Source organism: Galeopterus variegatus, unplaced genomic scaffold (genome assembly GCF_000696425.1).
Source record: "Galeopterus variegatus unplaced genomic scaffold, G_variegatus-3.0.2 Scaffold1664, whole genome shotgun sequence".
In the NCBI taxonomy this organism is placed as follows: domain Eukaryota; kingdom Metazoa; phylum Chordata; class Mammalia; order Dermoptera; family Cynocephalidae; genus Galeopterus; species Galeopterus variegatus.
In genome coordinates, this window is record NW_007727775.1 from 34,752 (window position 1) to 43,064 (window position 8,313).

An 8,313-nucleotide genomic window follows, 5' to 3' on the forward strand; every position below is an offset into this window, starting at 1 on the left:
ATCTGTCTAATTGGCAAATATAAAAAACATAACAGAGTGCATTGGTGAGACTGTGGCAGCAGTAAGAATCTTAACATATAGTTGGTGGGAGTATAAGTTAATACAACAATTCTTGATTATAATTTGCCATTGTCGGGCCGGCCCGGTGGCGCACTGGATAAGTGCGCCGCTTGGGAAGCACAGCGGCGCTCCCGCCCGAGGGTTCGGATCCCACATACAGACCGGTTCCTGCTCACTGGCTGAGCGAGGCACGGGAGCAGCACCGAGGGTTGCAATCCCGTTGCCGGTCCCCGGTCCGGTACGGGGGCAACACTGAGGGTTGCGATCCGTTCCCGGACATGGAAAAAGACAAAAGACAAAAAATAATAATAATAATAATAATTTGCCATTGTCTATTGCCATTAAATATCTTTTGACCCAGAAATTTTACTTATGGGAATTTACTGTAAAGAAATAACTGGACACGTATACAAGATATGGCTAAACAAAGAAGATCACAGAAACATTGTTCATAGCAGCCCAAAGATGAAGGGAGAGAACTAAATTTCTATCCAGAGGGGATTGATAAAATAAATTACACTCCAGTTATGCAGTGATCGTAAAAATAGTAAGGTCAAACTGTCAGATTGGAAAAATGTCCATAATATATTTTTTGTCTCTTAATATCAAAGGTTTTTCTCACTTTCTTTGAGGTATAATTATATATACAATAAAATGCACCCATTTTAAGTTTGTGCAGTTAGATGAGTTTTCACAGATGTATTCACCTATGTAACAACTACCACAATCAAGATTTCAAACATTTTTTTGGCAGAGAAAACAGTCCCCTCATGCCCCTTTGCAGTCTATTCTGACCACACCCCTCTGGTCTGAGCCCATTATGGTCTACTTTTTTCACTATAAACCAGTTTTGCCTTTTCTAGAATATCATATAAATAGAATTGCACATGATTTACAATGTATTTTTTACAAAGGGAAGTATCAAGAGGCAGAAGAGATTTATGATAGGATACCATTTTTGTCTAGCCATAGAAAAAGGCCAGAAATAGAGGATAGTGGAATTAAGGAATTGTTTCTTATTTTTGTGAATTTCAATTGCTTAAATTTTGCCAACAAACATGTATTACCTCCTTCCCTGCCCACACTTAAATAGATTGCCTACAGAATTATAAAAGCGATGCATGCTCATTAAAAACATTTAAGTAAAACAGCAGTAAATAAAAGTATATACCTCACTTCCATTCCCCAGGTGTAACCTCTTTTGGTTGATGATTTGTTTTTTAAAAAATTTAGATGCTAGGGCTGGCCCGGTGGTGCACTCGGTAGAGTGCAGCGCTTGGGAGTGTGGCGGTGCTCCCGCCGAGGGTTTGGATCCCATATAGAGACCCGTCCGCTCACTGGTTGAGTGTGGTGCGGGCGCGACACTGAGGGTTGTGATCCCGTTACCAGTCACGAAAAAAAAAGATAAAAAGGAAAAAAAAATTTAGATGCTAGTACAATAAGGCCAAAAAAGAAAAATAGAAGGTATCAGGATTTGGAAAGAAAAAATAAAACTGTCACTATTTACAGTTGGCGTGGTTGTATATGTAGAAAATCCAAAAGAACATTCGATTAGAACTAATATGTGAATTCAGCAAGGTTTCTAGACACAAGATCAATGCACACACAAAAAATTGGTTATATTTCTACTCACTAGCAACAATCAAACTGAAAGTGAAATGTAAAATACCATGAAAAAATCAAATATCTACAAATAAATCTAGCAGAAAACGTGCAAGACCTCCATTCTGAAAAGTATAAAACATTACTTGATGGAAATGAAAGAACACCTAAAGGAGAAATTGGCCTGCTTTAGGTTCATAGATTGGAAGACTCAATATTATTAAGATGTCAATTCTCCCCAATTGATCTATAGATTCAATGACGTTCCAATCAAAATCCCCGCAGGTTTGGGAGTGGGTGGGGTAGAAATTGACAAGCCGATTCTAAAACATATGGAAATGCAAAGGACCCTAGAATAGCCAAAACAATTTTGAAAAAGAATGAAACTGGAAAACTCACATCAGACAATATCAAGATTTACTATAGAGCTATAGGTATTAACACAAGGGTACAAAAATAGACCAGTGCAATAGAATAGAGTGTCCAGAAACAGAGCCACACATGTATGGTTACCTGATTTACATTAATGGTCCCACTGCAATTCAATAAGGAAAGGATGGCCTTTACATTAAATTGTGCTGGGTAATAAGATATGCATATGGGTAAAATGAACCTTGACCCCCTACCTCACACCATACACAAAAATTAACTTGAGCTAGATTATAGATCTAAATGTGAATACTTACACAATCAAGTTTTTGTATTTTGTAAAAATACAGGAAAATATCTTTATGAACTTGGAATAGGTAAAAACTAAACACGAGAAGCTCCAACTGGGGCTGGCCAGTTAGCTCAGCTGGTTAGAGTGCAGCCTTATAACACCAAGTTCATGGGTTCGGATCCCCATACCAGCCAGCCACTAAAAAAAAAAGCACTAAAGAACTAACCATAAAAGAAAAGTATGCCATATTAGCATTTGTTAAAATTAGGATGTCTATTTATCAAAAGCCAGCATTAATAAGGTGAAAAAGAAAACCAGACTACATGTCTGATATATACACGTATATCCCAAACACATAAAAGATGCTTACAAACCAATAAGAAAAAAACAGATGGCTCAACTTTAAAAGGAACCAAAAAAAAATTAACAGATACACCACAAAAAGAATACCATTAGTCACCAAGAGAAATGCAAGTTAAAATAACTTTGGGAAATGTTTGGTAGTAATAAAGCTAAATATGCATGTTTTTTGTGACCCAGTGATTCCCTTCCCGAACCGCAAGAGACACGAGTGCTTACGTCCACCAAAACACAGGTACCAGAATGTTCATACAGCTTCATTCATAATGTCTAAAAAAATTGGAACCAACCAATGTCCATCCACAATAGAAGGGGACATTTTTTTGGTATGTTTATATAATAAAATCCTACATAGCAGTAAAAAAGCGTAATTGCTGACATACTCAACAGTGAGGTGACTCCCACAGACACAATGTGGCATGAAAGACGTTTGACACAAAAGAGAACATGCTCTGTGATTCTACATACAGGGAGTTTAAAATCACGCCAAACCAACCTGAAATGATGGAAGTCAAAATGGTCATCACCCCTGGGGGCGGTTCTGACGGGGTGGGGACATGCAGGCATCTTCTTAGGTGCTGGGAATTTTTATATGTTGATCTGAGTGGTGCTTCCACACGTGTATACACATATAAAAAGGCATTGAGCTACTTTCTGTATATAACAGCTACTTTACATATTCAAGATGTTCATGAAAAAATAGAATTAAAAGATAATATGAATCCATGAACTTTTTGACGTACTCTCCTAAATTATACCTCAATTTTTAAAAAGTTAAGCTAGCAACAATCTAAAAATTCAAATGCACATAAACTAAAATGAAACAAAATGACCACCAGCCTGTTAGTGCCAGAGGCCAGTGCACAAGGGGCCTCTGTCCTGCTCTCGGATTGGGTGATATCAGGGCATGGCCCAGGGGTGGACACGGCCTCCTGTTGTTGGATGTCCAGGTGCACCCACCAGGTGACTGCTGCTGTTGAGTGGGGTGGTGGCCGGGAGAATGAGAGGGCCATGTTGAAGAAGGCCCAGCTCAGCGCCTCTCAGCTCTGGCACAGCTTTCTCTGGAGAACTATTCTTTCATTTCTTTTTAAAAATTGTGGTAAAATATCATAATGTAAAATTTACCCCTGTAACCATGTCTAAACGTACAATTCAGGGGCATTAAATACATGCACATGGTTGCCCAGTCATCACTTCCATCAGTCTCCAGAACTTTTTCATCCTCCCAAATGGAAACTCTGTCCCCATTAAACATGGATTCCCTGTTCCCTGCACCCCGCGGCCCCTGGCACCACCACTCCACTTTCCGTCTCCATGACTTTGAGTATTCTAGGGACCTCACGTCAGTGGAATTACACACTATTTGTCCTTTTGTGTCACTTGGCAAAATGTTTTCAAGGTTCATCCATGTTGTGTAGCATGCGTTGGAATTTTATTCCTGTTTTATAGCTGAATAATGTTCCATGTATGGGTGGACCACATTTTCTTTATACACTGATCCGGTGATGGACATTTGGGTTGTTTCCACCTTTTGGCTACTATGAATAATGCTGCTACGAACACGGGTGTACAAATATCTCTTTGAGACCCTGCTTCCACTTTGGGAGGTGTACCGCAAGTGCGATTGCTACATCACGTGGTCATTCTGTGGACCACTAAGACCATTAAGACCATTAGAGACTTAATGGGTGTGGGGTAGGGCCCCAACATGGATCTATGTTAAGCTCCCCAGGTGATTCCAACCACAGTCAAGACCCACTGGACCAGAAGGAGGGACGACAACAGGCAAAAGCAAGGGGTGAGGAGGGGGTAGGATCTGCACATGGCAGGAAGTGGGAGGAGGAGCTCCTAGCGAACCCCCCCAGCCACCCCATTAGTCCCCAGTGTTGGGGGTCGAGACTCCCTCCTGATCACACCCCTCCTTCTTGCCCACTGACCTCGGGCCTAGAATTGTCAGATTTAGCAAACTAAAACACAGGGCACCCAGTGAAACTTGAATTTCAGATAAACAACAAGTAATATTTTTATTTTAGTATAAGTATGTCCCATGTAATACTTGAGACACACTTACACTAAAAAAAATATTGTTTATTTGAAATTCAAATTTAACGGGGTGTCCTGTGTTTTATCTGGCACCCCTGCTCAGGCCCATCTCAGATGAGACCTCCTCCCTCCCCAACCTGGCTTTGGACACCTCCAGCAAGTAGCAGGTTGCAGGTGAGTCAGGAACCCCCAACTGCCACCAGCTCCCAGGGCCAGCCCCAACCACCTCTCCTGCGGACTGCAACCGACCACAGGCCTCTGAGGCGGGGGAGGTGAGGAAGCCACAGATGTCCCCAGGGATGGTCATGCAGACCCTGCCCAGTACAAATGGTCCCCAGGAGAGTGGCAGGTACCCCTGAGAGCCCAGCTTAAAGAGGGGAAGACTACAGACAGGTGGGCCTCAGGTCGCCTTGGAGGATTGGAAGGCCAGAGGTCAGTCCACAGAGGGTCTGAGCTATAGTGGGCAGGGCAAGACCAGAGGGATGACTGGGCATCCCTGGGAACCTGGCAGGTGTCGCCAGGGCCCATCCCTGGAGCTTTGTCTGTGGGGGAGTGTGGATTTTAGGACCTCCCTGGTATTGGTCCTTCAGGCTCAACCACTGGGCGTCTCTGCTTCATGCCTGGAAAGCCCTAGGTCCTGACTGCCAGTGGGTCCCATCTTGTCCTATACTGCCCTCCCAGGGGCCTCCCAGCACTGGCCATAGCCTGGGCTGCCTGTGTCTCTGGCCTTGGCTCCCGGGACACCCCTCTCTCCCGACTTCCTGCCTCACCCCCAGCACCATGGCCAGCAAGCGCTTGAGATCCAGGAGCCTTCTCAAAGGAAGCAGCACCAGCACCTCAAGGGCCCACCCTTGTACGGCACTGATGCCCGGAGTCCAGGTGGGAGCACAGGCCCCACCCTGGGGAGCCCAGCACCCCTGGGACAAAAGCAGGGGAGCCCGGCCTGCAGTCTGTGACAGCCAAGAGAGCCCCAGGATCAAGGAAGCATGCATCTCCTGGAGGAGACAGGGGGAACTCGGGGTGCCTGGACCTGGCTTAGGGGGGAACGCCATGGCCAACACCTGCCAGCCCAGCTCAGCAGGCTTGCTGTGAGAAGGCCCCCGTGGTCACCATCTCTCGTAGAATGACAGCCTCCTCTCCCCCAAGGGTGCAGCTGGGAGAGGCCCTGGGCTGCCGCCTATGTGAGGGCACCGTGAGCTGGACCTGGAGCCGCCCTATACCACCTCCCTTGACCCTCGTGGTCTTTGGGGGGTTCTGGTGCTGAAGCACACAGAAGCAGGGGTCCCACAGCCAGGCATGGGGCCAGGCTGGGGCTTAGGTCTGCTGATCCCACCGCTGCCCGGCTCAGCATCACTTCTGCCTGCAGAACCTTCTGGCTGCTTCCTGTCCCATCACTAGTACCCAGGGAGCTGGGCTGTGTCCCTGGGGCCTGTCCTTGGCTGTCCTTGGGCACATGTTTATTTATTCCACGTGTGAACCAGTCCTGCCCCTGCAGCTCCCAGCACCCGGGGGACGCCTTCCTGGAGTCTCCCACAGCCCCCTCCCAGAGCAGCTTAGACCTTAAAAGTTACCACACTTCCTGCCAGCTGTCTCCTCTCCCTCCCCCGCCCTGCACTGAGGCAGCTTGGCCTTGACTTACCTCCTGGGCCTCATTGCTGCTCCAGCAGTGCTAAGGCTGGGGATCTGGGGGGGCTCCATCTCCACACTTCTGGACAGGAGGAAGCTGGGCCCCCGAGTGCTTGGGACCTGTCCAGGACTGAGTGATGCCTGGTCCAAAGGGATCGGGGGTGCTCACTGACCACACTGACCATGCAGCAGCCTCCTGCAGTCCCCACCAAGCCCACCGCTGTCACTGCAGCTCTGGTGCTTCACGTCTTCCTGTGCCTGGCTCCACCTCAACCCTCCTTCCTGTCTCATTTCAAAAACCAACAGCCTTGCAGACAAATCAATGAGCCAGGGAGCCTCAGGCCCAGCTTTGTCACCGCCCCCCAGAGTCAAAGAGGGGAGTGACGCTGGGGTCTTGATTCTGGGACGGAGCATCCCTGCAGACCCAATGCTCAGGAGAGGTGGTACAACACCAAAGCAGTTGACACATCACCCTCCACCCGCCAAAAGGGAAAACAGGCCACCACCAACAGAAGTGTGCTCTTAGTTGGGGTTGGGAAACCAAGCGAGCAGTGGGGAAGCTCAGAGACTGGCCCCAGGTCACGCAACTGGAAGGCCACCTTGCCTGGGCTAGACTGTGCCCTCTCACTTCCAGGCTGATACCCTGTGGCCCTCCCCTCCCTTTTCTGACCTCTCTTGCTTTCCTGCTCTCTGTTACCGAGCAGGGACCTCTGACCCAGCTGTACCACAATGTCTTCCTGTGAGCCAAGGGCCCCTGAAGGCTGAACACTGCACCCCGAGAGGAAACATGAGAATGCAGCTGTTTACAGCGGGAGATCACACTCTGGACCCTGGAGGTGACCTCGGCAGGGACCGCACTGACAGGGAAGGATGTGAGGGGGAAAGACGCGGCCCAGAGTGAACAATATGCGAAAAGTCACCATAAAGGAAAAGTACAGGGCATCTTCCGGTGACAGGGAGCAAGCCACTTAATGTGGGGCCACTGGGTGAAGTACATGACAGGATGGGAGCCAAGTGCTGGGGTCCTTGGTTCTGAATTTTTTTTTAGCAAGCAAGGGGGAGGCAGCGATGGTTGTAGAACAGGAGAGTAGTGGGTTCAAATGCATACAGCAGCCTGCACGCCAGGGGAAGTGGGAGGCCACGTGTGGTTGTCATCAGCTCGTGGGGTTGCAGGAGGGAGGCGACTGAGGCGGCAGAGAGAAGTGCTCCATTTCATGGTGACCTCCATGTCTCCTCCCTCCCTTCTGACAGTGCTTTCTGAGCAGCCAGGGTGGTGGCAGGAGCTGGGAGGACTCGATGGCTGCAGGCAGGTGGAGCATAGAACCGCCGGCTGCAGCCTCAGCCATGGGTTCCACGGAGGCGGCTGAAACCAAGCCGCCCACAGATGCTGGAAACCACAGAGGCCTGGTGTGTCTGTGACATGGAGGAGGCCAAGGGGGCCGGCTCTGCGCCTCCCTCCACCATTCACGCTGGATGGATGCTGAGCATGAGAGCAAACAGCTTCCTTCCTCCACAGGATCTCGGGGAGCATCCCAGAGCCAGCCCCTCCTCCCCACCTCGCAGGAATGTCCATCAGCCCACACGGGCTGGTCCGTGAGAAACGGGTGGGCCGTCCCCACAGCTCCTGGGTAATGGGCGTGGCCTTCCATCCACACAGAGCTGGGGTCAGCTGGACAGGCCGTGGCCTCAGCCCTCCTAACAGTGCCAGCACTGCAGGGGCGGGGCCTGTCTCTGAGGCCCTCGCCTGGGCCCCAGCTGGGCTGTGGTTCTCTGATTGCAGGCAGCTGAGCCCAAGCCACGTCCAGAGCTAAGGGCACGGATGTGGGGCAGGCCTGGAGGTCTGGTCACATGACAGCGAAGCATGCATGTCCCACGTTTTCTTATCTGGCTGTAACCAACGAACATTCTGCTGCCGCTGGTCTGTTTTCTTCTGTGCTAACTCCCCAGTGTGAGGCAGGACA